The 14434-nt window shown below is 40.0% G+C and overlaps 1 protein-coding gene across 2 annotated transcripts in view; it reads left to right on the forward strand.

The window, feature by feature from the left end:
* Positions 1-637: 637 nt before the first annotated feature.
* Positions 638-14434, forward strand: part of LOC122495438 (syndecan binding protein) — a 34186-nt gene continuing 20389 nt past the window's right edge. Inside the window, exon 1 of one of the 2 annotated variants that reach the window (XM_043601126.1) lies at positions 638-755. The gene's annotated coding sequence lies outside the window, so the exon portion shown is untranslated. Of the gene's footprint in view, positions 756-14253; positions 14279-14434 lie in introns of those variants that run through there. The other variant, XM_043601127.1, reaches the window with a different exon arrangement.

Consider the following 14434-nt stretch of genomic DNA (forward strand, 5'->3'; position numbering starts at 1 on the left):
AGGACAGTGCCTGGAACATAGCCTTCAAGAAATATGGTTTTTGTTGTTGTTGTTGTTGTTTTAGTTTTTGCATCCAGATACTGGTTATTACTTTTACGCAATACCACACACAACCTTGAACGGCCAACGCACTTTCGCTCGGATGGCCGAAGAGTTTATTACAGCCGAAGAAAGCAGCTGTCACAAAGAGGGCAGGCGCTGGGAAGGGTTCGTGGAAGCAATGTTTCTAAGCCTGTGAGCGGCGAGGTAAAGCGAGAGGGAAGAGACGAGTAGGAGTAAAGCGGTAGAAGTCCAAGGCTGGCGAGGAAATCTCCAGACGATGGGCTCTTCAGGACTCCCTCTGTATTGGAGGCAATGGGAACCAAGTGACCCTAAGCACGGACGAACGCAGCGGAGGGCAGGTGGCACCCGGCCCTGCCGCACTACCCGTCGGGGCGGGGGAGGGGTGGGTGGGGAAGGTGGGAAGCGTAACCCGGGCAGCGGGTGGGCACTAAGAGCTCCCCAACCCTGGCTGGAGCGGGAGCCGGAGCAGCCCCCGTCGCGCCCCCGACACCCCGCCCCCGCCGCAGCCCCGTTACCATAGGGACTGGATCACCTGACCCGGAGCCGCGCGCTTGCGCGGGCGGAAGGCGGGGGCGGCACCGTGACGCGCCTCGCGGGCGGTCCTCGGGCGCGCGCCGCTCTTCTCTCTTCGGGTCTCGGAAGTCGGTGCCAGTTACCGAGGCGGCGGCGGCGAGCGAGTCCTTGTGGCCTAGGTGAGCAGCCTCGGTGGGGAGGGAGGGGAGCTCGAGCCGCGTCCCGGGCGCGGAGACCGGGGGCGGAGGCGAGGGGGCCCCGGGTCACCTAGCGGGGAGCGTCTGGGTCACAGCGGTTTTCGGGAGTCGGCGGCGACGCCCTCTCTCTCCTCAGTGGTCGCCGCGCCCCTCCTTCCGCCCCGCGGGGCCCGGGGCGAAAGTTTGCGCGGGCGGCGCGCTCTGCCTGCCCGCGAGCCTGTCGGTTTCGTGGTTCCGCCTGGGACCGGGGCGAGGGGATCGGGGTCGGTGGGGGGCTGGCGGCGGCGGGCGTAGGGACAAGCCCCGAGGCCCGGCCCGCGGCGACGCCGTCAGCCGCCGTCTCAGCTCGGACTCCTGGTTCTGGTCCCTGTCGATCGTTTTTGTTCATCTTGGCCGAGATCCCTCGGGACCGGAGTGGGAAGAGCCTGTGCGCCGCTTTCCTTGGACTGCACTTAGCCACCTTCCTGGGTGGCTTCATCGGAACGCCCTGGATTTAGAAGGAGGAAGGAGGTGTTTGCTGAGTGGGCCAAGCCTTGACTTTCTGGAAGGGGGTGGGGAGAGGTTATTCGCTGCGCGTATTTCTGGAGAAGTTGGAGGAAAGGGAGAAACGTTCCAGCAGGGTGTGTTCAGAGGGAAATATCCCCCCGAGATGTAAGTGACTCATAGTTTTCATTTCAGGATTTCCTTGTAATGATGGGAAAGTGAAGGCATGCATGGAGGTGGAAACTTTTCCTTTGCGCTGCAGTGGAGTTAATCGTGGGGTCTTCCGGTGTGCCAGTTTTCGAAAGGAATTTCTAGGTTATCTAGGCTGTGTGTACCATCTGCACACGCATTTACTGTGATTTTTTGTTTTTTTTTCCTTTCTTTAAGTACACTACGTTGGTTTGCCAAAGTCTCAGCATCTACTTGTTTGCGGGGCAGCTGGGTGGGTTAATCGGTTAATCCTGGGACTCTTGATTTGCGCTCAGGTCTTGAGCTTAGTTGGTGGGATCGAGCCCCTCATCCGGCTCTGTGCTGACCGCTCGGAACCTGCTTGGGATTCTCTCTCTCCCTCTCTCTGCCCCTCCCCCGCTTGTGCACTCCTTGCCCTGTCTCTTTCTAAATTCATTAATTAAGCGTAAAACATTTCTGTTTTAAAATTCTGCTTGTTTGAGAGAGAAAACAATTGATTAAAAAGGAAAATTGCATTGAAAACAGCTGCAGGCTGTTCGCTGTATCTCCAGGGTATGTAAGGGATTAGTTTAAATTCAGATTTTCCAGTCTTTAGCTTTACTATTGAGGGCAAAAGGTAAAGAAATTTTTTTTTTTCATGTGTTCTGGTCCCAGTTTAGTTGTATACGCTTTTGTCCGTTAATTAGTGTGTAAATATTATGGATCAAGTGGGTTGTGCCACAGGATGAAACTAAGGATGTGGAACGTGTTTTAAAATGTTCAGGAAATAGTCCATTAAAATCCAAATTTAACTTTGACAGCATTAGTTTTTAGTTATTCTGAGCATTAAGAGGATATAAAAGTCATGACCAGAAGAGGATGAATTTACGAATAGTTGGCAGTTGAACGCACTCTTTAAATAAGCCATTCCTTTAATTAAACGTGACTCAACAAGTTTTTTTTCCCTCTTTTTGCCAGATTTAGATACTTGTTTTAGGCAGTAAATACCAAGATTTTCTTTAAAAAAAAAAAAAAAAGATTCCCCTGAACCACTTTATTTATTTATTTTTCAAGTTTACTTATTTTGAGAGAGAGTCATGGCGAGTGGCAGGGGAGAATCCCACGCAGACCCCACACTGCCAGCGCAGAGCCCACCTCGGGGCTTGAAACCACAAAGCCATGAAGTCATTGGGACGCCTGGGTGGCTCAGTCCGCTAAGCGTCCGACTTCGGCTCAGGTCATGATCTCGCGGTCCGTGAGTTCGAGCCCCGCGTCGGGCTCTGTGCTGATGGCTCGGAGCCTGGAGCCTGTTTCGGATTCTGTGTCTCCCTCTCTCTCTCTGCCTGTCCTCCGTTCATGCTCTGTCTCAAAAATAAATAAACGTTAAAAAAAACAAAACAAAAAAAAAAACCATGACCTGAGCTGAAACCAAGAGTCATGAACCTTAACCAGCTGGGCCAGGCAGGTGCCCCTTTTCTTGAGTTTTTGATTATAGCCATTCTGGTAGGTGCTAGGTGATATTGTAGTTTTGATTGCATTTCCCTGTTGAGAGTGATGTTGAGTATCTTTTCATGTGTCTGTTGGCCATCTGGAAGTCTTGGTTGGAGAAATGTCTATTCATGTCTTCTGTCCATTTTTTAAAATCTGATTATTCTTTGGGCTTTGAGTTGTATAAGTGCTTTATGTATTTTGGATACCAGTTTTTTATCAGATCGGTCATTTGCAAATATCTTTTTTCATTCAGTAGGTTGCCTTTTAGTTGTGTTGATTGTTTCTTATGCTTTGCAAAAAAACTCTTTATTTTAATGTCGTCCCAATAGTTAATTTTTGCTTTCAGTTCCTTTGCCTCTGGAGACATATCTAGAAAAATGTTGCTACAGCCCACGTGAGAAACCATTGCTGCTTGGGCTCTCTTCTAGGATTTTTATGGTTTCAGGTCTCACATTCAGGTCTTTAATCCATTTTGAGTTTATTTTTGTGAGTATGGTGTAAGAAAATGATCCAGTTTCATTCTTTTGTGTCTGATCAGTTTTTCTTCAGTACTTGTTTTTTGTGGTTTTTTTGTTTTTGTTTTTATAGTAGCCATCCTAATGGGTGTGAGGTGATATCTCATAGTTTAGATTTGCATTTTTGTAATGATTAATGATGTTGAGCATCTTTTTATGTGTCTGTGGCCATTCTTCTATCTTATTTAGAGAAATGTCTATTCAAGTCCTTTACCAGTTTTGTTGGTTTTGTTTTCTTGTGGAGTTTTAGTAGTTCTCTAAATATTCTCAGTATTAATCCCTTACTGGACATATGATTTACAAATATTTTCTCCCATTTTATGTGTTGCCTTTTTGCTCTGTTGATGGCATCTTGAAGTACAAAATTTTAAAAGTTAATGAAGTCTAATGTGTATATTTTCTTTTGTTACCTGTGCCTTGGTATGATGTCCAAAAACTCACTGTCAAATCCAAATTCATGAATCTTTAGTCCTGTGTTTTCTTCCAAGAGTTTTTTGTTGTTGTAGATCTTGAATTTAGGTCCTTTATCCATTTTGTTAATTTTTGAAATGGGTTTGTTAGGTAAGGATTCACATTTATGCTGTAGCACATGGGTACCTAATTTTCTGAGCACCATTTGTTGAAAAGACTTTTATTCATTGAATGATCTTGGCACTCTTGTCAAAAATCATTTGACCATATATACGCGTGAGGGTTTATTTCTAGGCTTTCTGTTCTTTTCCAATGATTTCTGTGCTATTATGCTGATACCCTACTGTTTTGATTAGTGTAGCCTTATAATAAGTTTTGAAATCAGCAAGTGTGAGTCTTCCACTTTTGTTCTTTTTCAAGATAGTTTTGGTATTTGAGTCCTTTGAAATTCCATATGAATTTTAGGATGAGTTTTTCTATTGTTGAAAAATATTCATTGTGATTTTGATAGGGATTGCATTGAATCTTGAGGTCACTTTGGATGATATTGACATTTTAACCATATTAAGTCTACCAATCCATGAACATATGGTACCTAAGTATTTTATTCTTCTTGATGTTATTGTAAGACAGTAGCAATTTTAAGATTGTTCATTTTTCATGTATAGAGATGTAGCTGATTTTTGTGCATTGACTGTATCTTGCTACATTGCTGAATTTATTAGTTCTAACAGCTTTTTTTTGTGTGGAGTCTTTAGAGGTTTTTAAACCCTAAACATATACATCATATAATATGCACAGATCATTTTACTTCTTTTTCAATTTGGATGCCCTTTATGTCTTATTTTTGCCTAATTGCTCTCACTAGAACTTTCAGTACTATGTTGAATAGAAATGGAAAAAGCAGGTTTCCTTGCCTTGTTCCTGATCTTAGAGGAAAAATATTTAGTCTTTCACCACTTGAGTATGATGTTCAGTGTGGGATTTTCATGTATGGCTTTTAATAATGGATGTAGTTTTTTTCTATTTGGTGAGTGTTTTTATCATGAAAGCATGCCGGATTTTATCAAATGTTTTTTCTGCATCAGTTGAGATGATCATGTGGTTTTTGTCTCCTTTATTTTATTGGTGTGACCTATTACATTAATTAGTTTTTGTATGTTGAACCGTCCTTGTAGTCCAGGAATAAATCCTAATTGTTAAAAGGTGTATAATCCTTTAATGTTCTGTTGAATTCCATTTGCTTGTATTTTGAGGATTTTTGCATCAGTGTTCATAAAGGATGTTGGTCTGCAATTTTCTTTTTTGGAGTGACTGTCTGGCTTTGGTGTCAGGTTAATGGTGTCCTCAGAGAATGAGTTAGGAAGTATTTCCTTCTCTTCAGCTTTTTCACCAATTTTGAGAAGGACTGGTATTCTTTTTCAAATGTTCAGAACTCACCAATGAAGTTTCACGGTTAGGGCTTTTATTTGTTGGGAGATTTTAGATTACTGATTTAGTCTTCTCACCTGGTATAGGTATATTCAAATTTTGAATTTATTTGTGATTTAATTTTGGTAGGCTTTATGTTTCTCGGAATTTGTCCATTTTATTTAGGTTATCTGATACTTTGATGTACAGTCATTCAGACTACTCTCTTATAATTTATTTCTGCAGAATAATTGTTAATATTCCCATTTTCTGATTTTAGTATTTTGAGTTTTCTCTATTTTTTAGTCCATCTAGCAAAAGGTTTGTCAGTTTTGTTGATTTTCTTCAAAGAACCAACTTTTGGTTTCATTGATTTTTTTTTTTTCTCTCTCATTTTTCCAGTTCTCTGGTTCACTTATTTCTAACCTTTATGATTTCTTTTTTTTTTTGCTAGTTTTGGGTTTAGTTTATGCTTCTTTTTTTAGTTCTTTAAGTTCCCTCTCCTTGTAACACATATGTTAGCATATTTTGTACAGTGCTGTAATGCGTAATTTGTTTTCCCAGTTAATGATATTTTAGACCTCTTTCCATGTTCGTATATATAGAACTTCCTCCTTTGAAGTCTTTTGCTGTTGCAGTTGGTGCTTCGATGAATAAGCTTTTACATATGTCACTCTTTACATGCGAATATTTTTGTAGGCTGAAGATCTAAAGTGGTATTGCACTATGTTTATAATTCTGGTAGATACTGCAAACCTCTGTATGGAAATTGTACTAGTTTACACTTCCACTAATAATGTGTGAGTATTTCTCACAACCTTACTATCAGAGTGTTGCCAAACTTTGGATTTTTGCCGATCCAGCAAGTCAGAAATGTAACCTTATGGGTAAGAAGACAGTATCCTACATAACAGTAGACTTTATATGGCCACGTTTCACAGTGGTTTATGAGAATCTCCTTGGATAATTATTAAAGAGTTCCTAAGTCCTTCCATGGTCTGTGTCAGCCTGGGAAGCTCTTTTTAACTAGTGCCCAGGTAATTCTGATCTGATGATTAACCAAGTTTGAGAACCATCACCCTAGACCTGTTTAGGACTTTATCAAATTGAGTGCATTGACGCCATTTATGAGCCATATAGAATGCTTATTAATCCTTAGTGTACTGTAATACGTGGTTATCACCATTTACCACTGAGCCCAATGGACACTTCTTTTATTTTTTATATTTTAATTCACCTTATGAAAAATTTGTAGAAGTAAAAAGTAAAGGGACAGCGAAGCACAGTTTTACTGAAAACACAATTTTAATAATGACTGGACACAAGAAACCCACATTTTATTCTAAATTTTCCTGGATTTGGGGTGCCTGGGTGGCCCAGTCAGTTAAGCGTCCGACTTCAACTCAGGTCATGATCTCGCGGTTCATGAGTTCAAGCCCCATGTCAGGCTCTGTGCCGACAGCACAGAGCCTGGAGCCTGCTTGGGATTGTGTGTCTCCCTCTCTCTCTGCCCCTCCCCCACTGACACTGTCTCTCCCTCTCCCAAAAATAAACAAACATTAAAAAAAAAACCAAACCTGAGAATATGTGTAGCAGACAATAAGTAACACAGAGAGCAGGAAAAAAAAAATTAAAAAAAAGAAATAAGTAACATTTCCTGGATTGGAAAGCGTATATGGCTGAAATGGGCAACATCTTTTTGTGTACAACTAATTGCTCATCAATTGTAATAAAGGAAATTAGCATGTGTCTATCTTATAAATATTGTTTCCATTTGAATAAGTCTCTAATATGCTCTAGCTTGTCATTACTTCATGATATTTGTTGTCAAAACAATACTGAGTCTAGATCTCAAATATATCTCTAATAGATCCTGTCTTTACCATCTGGTAATTTTTGTATTTGCATTGTCAAAATGCAGTACTTTTGCAAATATTAATGTCTTTTTGAGGGGAACACTATCTTTGCTCTACATTTGCAGAGAATTTTCACTTATACTTTATCTTATAAACTCCAATTAGGGTAATTAATGTGCTGAGTTTTAAAAAATTTCTCTACATTAGTTTCCTTCCAATCATCTTTGTTTAAACACCAGCCTTCATTTGGCCATTTAAAAGCCATATCAAGTAAATTTTGATTCACAGATATAAGAGTAAAAAGATGATAATATTTTAGTAAAACTAACTGAGTGAAGAGTTATATTTCTTTATTAGAGATATATATTTACCTACTGATTCTTAAGTTTGAAAAATTTCTGTTAGGGTATTGTCATCTGAAAACCCAGTTTGTGATTTGCTTATATAATCAATTTCCTCATTATCATAAGAGCCGAGAGTACAGCTACTTGTCACTTTGCATTATCTTCTGATTTGTCTAATAAATAACTTCCTCCTTCAGTTTGCTTCTTTCTTCCATCATGGGTGAAAAATGAAAAATTCCAAGTGTTCAAGGAATGCTTGTTTAGAAAATAAGCTACAAATGTGGTGTCTAAAGAGTATATGTATTCTTGAAAGAGGATGCAATACTCTGGCCAGTACAAACTGAAGGATGAAAGAATGTGATTAATTTACTATTGCATCATTTTAGGTGATCTTATTTTTTGTTAATTTGGTTTTTTAGCATAGTTGGGGATAACTGATGAATTCTGATGAAATAATTCCTAGATTGATGAAATACGTGTTTCAAAGACAGAGGAAAATAAGTTCACTAAGATCTCATAATAGGTCTTAGTTTTATAAAAAAAAAAAAAAATCCAGTTGAGCCCTTATTAAATTTATAAGATAGAGTGATTTTACTACATTTAAACATTTTTCTTCCTCTTTGTTCTTTGGATGATCTGTATGAAAGAATAAAAGTCGCTAAACAGAACTCCTAAAAAAAAAAAAAAAAAGGAACTCATTGGACCCTAATGGGTACACAGTGTTGAGGGCAGATTTCTGAACCTGACTCCAGACTTGACTGTTTCATTTTCTGGGCTAGGACTCTAGATTACGGTACTATAGTAGTCTCCCTTTATCTGCATGGTCAGATGTGGTCTGGAAGCAGATGATTCTTCTCTGATGTATTATCAGAAGGTCAGTAGTAGCCTAACGTTAGGTCACAATGCCTATGTCATCCACCTCACCTCATCCGTTTTATCACCTAACATCATAAGAAGGGTGACTATAGTACAAAAGGATATTTAGAGAGCGAGAACACATTCATATAACTTTTGCAGTATGTTTTTATAATTGTTTTATTGTTATTGTTAATTTCTTAGTATGCTTAAAACTTTGTCGTAGATACATATGTGTAGGAAAAAGCATAGTGTATTTAGGTTCAGTGTTATAACTAGTCCATATATCCAGTAGGGGTCTTGGAATGTATCCCTTGCAGATAAGGGGGTTATGAGTGTACTTTAGGTTCCTTTACTGATGTGCATTTGTTGTGTCTTATGCTAATTAAAAATGCTTTGCACCATATTTTATTTTACAGTAATTGTAAGCTAATTAGGCTACTTCTGTGTTTAAATAAGAGAAGAGTTTGATATGCTGACTTCCTGTGAAAATAACTTATGGGACTAGAACATTCAAGCCCTTTGCTGTTGAAGAGTTCCAGGAATATAGCTTGTGGTGGCAGATATTTAAGAAACAAATGGGTTCTAAAAATGTTTGCCTTACAAGAAAGATACTTTGTTGATGTCATACGTTAAATTGAGACCCTGGAAAGCAAATTAAGTTGGTGGCAGAGCTGAGACTAAGACTTGGCTCCCCCGCCCCCCACTATATTTTTTAATTTTTAAAAACTTTTATTAAAGTTCAGAGGAGACCTATATCATTGTTAGTTTCAGGTGTGCAACAGAATGATTTTATATTTGTATATAATGTGAAATGATCACAGTAAGTCTGGTTAACATCATCACCACACATAGTTTTTTTCCCTTGTGGTGAGAACTTTTAAGATGCATTCTCTTAGCACTTTCAGATATACAGTACAGCATTATTAACTGTAGTCATCATCCTGTACATTGTATCATCAGGATTTATTTTATAAGTGAAAGTTTGTGCCTTTTGACTCTCTTCATTCACTTTGCTCATCCCTTACCTTCCCCCACCACTGGCAACTACCAGTCTGTTCTCTGTATCAACAAGTTTGTTTTTGTTTTTGTTGTTGTTTAGATTCCACATATAATAAAGACCGGATGGTTATTGTCTTTGACTTTTTTCACGTAGCATAATGCCCGTAAGGTGTGTCCATGTTGTTGCAAATAGCAAGATATCCTGTTTTTTTATGGCTGCGACATATTCCATTGTGTGTGTTTGTGTGTCTTACATTTTCTTTGTCCATTCCTTTATTCATGAATAACAAGATTTCCTTCTTTGTTATGGCTGAGAATATTCCATTGTGTATATATACCACATTTTCTTTACCCATTCATCCATTTATGGACTCGTATATAGCTTCTGTGTCTTGATTATTTTAAATAGTGTTGCTTTGAACGTGGAGGTGCAGATATCTTTTTACGTTGGTGTTTGTGTTCAGATATATACTCAAAGGTGGAATTGCTTGGTAATTCAGTTTTTAATTTTTTGAGAAACCTCCGTGCTGTTTCCCACAGTGGTTGCACCAATTTATGTTTGCACCACTGATGCACAAGGGTTCCTTCTCCGGATCTTCACCAACACTTATTTCTTGTCATTTTGATTACAGTCGTTCTGACAGGTGGAGGTGATACCTCATTGTAGTTTCGATTTGCAGTTCCCTGATGGTGAATGATGTTGAGCACCTTTTCATATACTTGTTGGCCATTTGTATGTCATCTTTGGGAAAATGTTTGTTCAGATCCTCTGCCCGTTTTTTTTATTTTTATTTTTATTTATTTATTTATTTATTTAATTAATTATTTTTTTTCAACGTTTATTTATTTTTGGGACAGAGAGAGACAGAGCATGAACGGGGGAGGGGCAGAGAGAGAGGGAGACACAGAATTGGAAACAGGCTCTAGGCTCTGAGCCGTCAGCCCAGAGCCTGACGCGGGGCTCGAACTCACGGACCGTGAGATCGTGACCAGGCTGAAGTCGGACGCTTAACCGACTGCGCCACCCAGGCGCCCCTGCCCGTTTTTTTAAATGAGATTTGTGTGTGTGTTTGTGCGTTCGGACGCTTAAGTTGTATGAATTCTTTGTTTTGGACATTAACTCCTTTTCAAGTATATGACATGAAAGTGTTTTCTCCCATTTTGTGGGTTGCCTTTTCGATTGTTGATTGTTACCTTTGCAGAAGTTTTTAGTTTTAGTCCCACTTATTTAGTTTTCTATTGTTGCCTTTGCTTTTGGTGTTACAGTCAAAAAATCATCATCAAGATGAATGTCAAGGAGCTTAACATCTATATTTTTTTTCTAGAGGTTTTCTAGATGTTCTGAAATATCACATATGGCATTTGAGTTATGGAGGCCTTAGGCCGCCCAGATAGAAAGACTCCAGGGAAGTTACCCTGACACTGCCCTGAGGAAATGGAGAGTCAAATGGGAAACTGGATACTGAGGCAGAGTAGTTGGGTAATTTTTATTTTTAGATATTCTAAAGAAACCCTGGCACTATTTCAAGGTCTGAGAAACCTCTTAGTAGAAACGAATTTGGGGGTTATTTTCTAAGGCCTGGGATGCAGAGGCCTTTCATTATGCATGGAGAAAGTTGAGAGTCCATGAGGTTGCATAGAGTGGGCCAAACCTGGTGTAGGGGTAAATGGAGAACACCAGTTCTTTCCAGGCATTAGACCAGTGAAAGAAAGCTGTTACAGTCAGGAATGTTGTACTGAACTGGTGGAGTAGAGTGGATGGCAGGATGTTTTGCCTACTAATCTCAGGGTGAGTAGGATATACACCAGTTGATTCCCAGCTGTAGGGGAGGCCTGGAAACAAAATTGTATAGTCAGTCCGATGATAGTCTGTGAGGGGCGTTTTAAGAGAAAGTGAAAAGAGAATTCACATACTGATGTAATAGAATTATTTTCACAATCCCCTTAAATCTCATCATTAGTCATTCTGAAATTCCAGCCATACTTGAAAGGATTTTTCAAAGATAGCTTTGTAGTTCTTCAGAAAGAACTACTTATTGTTGACACTTAAGATTAGACCAAAGATTAACTCATACAAGTTGATAGAGCCTTTCAGAAAAATAATACAAGAATTTATTATTATCCTGGAAGAGCTTTAAACAGGGTTGTGTTCAAATATGTAGACTTGGAGGCGAAGAAAATTGAACTTTTCAATAAATGTTCGAAAGATATTTACTGCTATTGACAATATCAGTAAAAATGTAATAAACATTTGACTTGGTTTAGGACAAGACATCATGCTAGATAAATAAGAAATTAAAGGCCTTGACCTCAAGAACAGAGATAAACGTAAACTAGCTATATAACGTAAGGCAGAATGACGCTGGTGACTTGAGAGAAACGGTGTCAGACTGAGGTCATCAGTGGTGTCCTCACAAAAGTGGCTCTTGACTGGGATTTTGATGGAGAAGTCCTGGAAGGACATTCTGGGAAGAGGAAGCAGCGTTTGCAAAGATACGGAGACACAGAAGCCCTAGACCTGGCTGGGAAATAGCAAGTAGTTTGTGGCTAGAATGTTGTAATGCTTAAAGGAAATGATGTGAAATGAGGCCACAACAATAGTTTGTGAAGGAAAATCATTAAGGAATCCTTTGTATTTTAGAAGAGTGGTGAGAGTTAATTAAGGTCAACATACTTAGAGCAAACCTGAAACTAAATTTTTAAAAAAGCATAGGTTGGGGTGGTATTTGATACTTAAAAAATGTCTGAAAAGCCATTTATTTTTTCGGGGATTGAATTTGAGTCTTTGTATGAGTGTGAAGTCACTTCTGGGGAGTGAGCAGCCTTAGAGTTGTTCAGGCAACTTCAGTTAATATTTATTTGAGGGAAAGCTTCTGTGAGGAAAATCTCTGAGAAAATTCACTGAGTTTTGAAACTTACCACTCATCCAATTCATTTTTCCTGAGGAAGAGGGGATCTTGTGGTGGCCAGTGGCAAAACTAGAAGTAGAAACCAAAAATAGAAATAGTACTAGATTCAAAGTCAACATTTGTTCCAGTGAATTTCAGATGATTTTATGAGGTTGATAAAATGGTTGGAAAGGTAAATAAAATGTGTTTAAGGGGGAAGCTGTTAGAGAAATGATTTTTTGAGACACAGAAAAGGTACTCCCATTTCCCCTGCCCCCCGGATTAATAGAATTAAGTCATTTTTTTAAATTGTGCTTTCACATAAATTTGTATTTTATTCATAAACCTAAGCCCTATTTTCCCCTTAAAAACTATCAGGCCATTTTTATTTGGCATTTTATTGGAGGCCCTATCCCAGGAGAATTAGGCAAAAAAAAAAAAAAAAAAAAAAAAGAGAGAGAGAGGAAAGAAAGTAATAAAGTCGTCAAAGGATTTGAATTGGCATTTTCCCTAAGATATACAAATGGCCAATAACCAAATGAAAAGATGCGGAACATCATTAGTCATAGGGAAATACAAGTCAAAACTGCATGGGGTGCAGCTTCATGTATGCTAGGGTGTCTGTAGTCAAAAAGACAATAGTAAGTATTGGCGAAGATATGGAGAAATTGGGACCCTCTGTTATTTGTTGCTGGTGGGAATGTCAAGTGATGCACTTTGGTAAAAAGCAAAAGATTTATGCGATCTGAAAAGCCAGAGTATGATGATGCAGTCACTTTGGAAACCAGTTCGACAGTTCTTCAAAAAGTTAAACATCAAGTTACCACGTGACTCAGCAGTTCTACTCTTACCTGTGTGACAAGAGAATTAAACATACATGTTTACGCAAAAATTTGGATGTGAATGTTCATTAGCATCATTGGCAGCATTATTCCCAATAGTCAAAAAGTGTAAAAACCCAAAATGTGATCGAGTGATGAATGGATACCCCAAATGCAGTGTCTCTCTACAGTGGAATATTATGTAGTCATAAAAAGGAGTGAAGTGTTGGTCCATGCTACAGCATGAGAAACTTGGAAAGCATCATACTAAGTGCAAAAGAAAGAAATACAAGAGTCAACATGTTTTGTGATTCTAAATTAAATATCCAGAATAGGCAAATCAAGAAGCAAAAAGTAGATTCTTAATTGTCTAGAGCTGGAGGGAGGGGAGAATAGATAGGCGTGTCATTTCTTTTTGAGGTGCTGGAAATATTCTAATATTAGATGGTAGGGAGGGTTGCACAACTGTAGACATATTAAAGCTGTAGAATTGCATCTTTTAAAAGTGAATTTTATGGTATGTGAGGGATATGAATTTTTTAAAAAGTACGGTGGTTCGGCATCCAGTCAAGAAATGGAAGCGATACAGCAATTTAAACGGTGAAAGTTGAATGGACGGAATTATTAACTATAACATGATTAAAGGGACAAGAATTGGTTAGCCAGAAGTAAAGACAACTTTAATGAATACAGGAAGAGCAGATTTAGTAAGTACCTACTACCCCCAGGGCTGAGCTGGAGCTCCCCCAGAGGCTGCCCTCTTCCTGCGTCTGAGACCCGGGCCTTGGGGAGTGCGGGCCTTGCTCAGTGGAGGGTGAAGTCGGCGTCTCAAAAGCAACCCTCCCGGCCGTTCTCCCTCTGGGGTGCTGGTGGAGGCCAGGATGGTGCTGTCTCTGGGGACTTGCTGCACACGAGGCGGTGTTAGGGACAGCTACTCGTGGGGAGGTGCCTCGCGGGTGGCAGCAAGCGGGAAGCTGCTCGGCGCGGTGCCGGGTCCGAGGCGCTTCTGTGCGCTGTGGGCCTCGGGTGCTAAAGAAGCCGCTCCCTGGCGGGAGCAAGGTGCTAGAGAAGCAGGTATGGCGAGGGCCAGGCCAGAGTGGTGTCCTGGACCCTGGAGGCGAAAACCCTCTCTCCTCCAGCGGGTCTCCAGCTCCCTGCACTGACGGAGCTTAACCTGGTGCTGCTGGTCACAGAGCAGTGTTCAGGGGGCCCGTCTCCTTATCGCAGAGCCTAGAGGAATGCCTGGATTTGGAGAGGGGAGGTAGGTAATAAATTGATAGCTAGTTCCAGAATCTCTGTCATGCCTACCCTATGCCGGTTTGGGATATGTTCTGTTTGGTTGGCTTTAAAGAAGGTACCAGATATCTATTTCAAAATAGCCAAACAAAATTTTAAAGTACATATCCTTGTAATACTT

Source organism: Prionailurus bengalensis, chromosome F2, assembly GCF_016509475.1.
Source record: "Prionailurus bengalensis isolate Pbe53 chromosome F2, Fcat_Pben_1.1_paternal_pri, whole genome shotgun sequence".
Classification (NCBI taxonomy): Eukaryota; Metazoa; Chordata; class Mammalia; order Carnivora; family Felidae; genus Prionailurus; species Prionailurus bengalensis.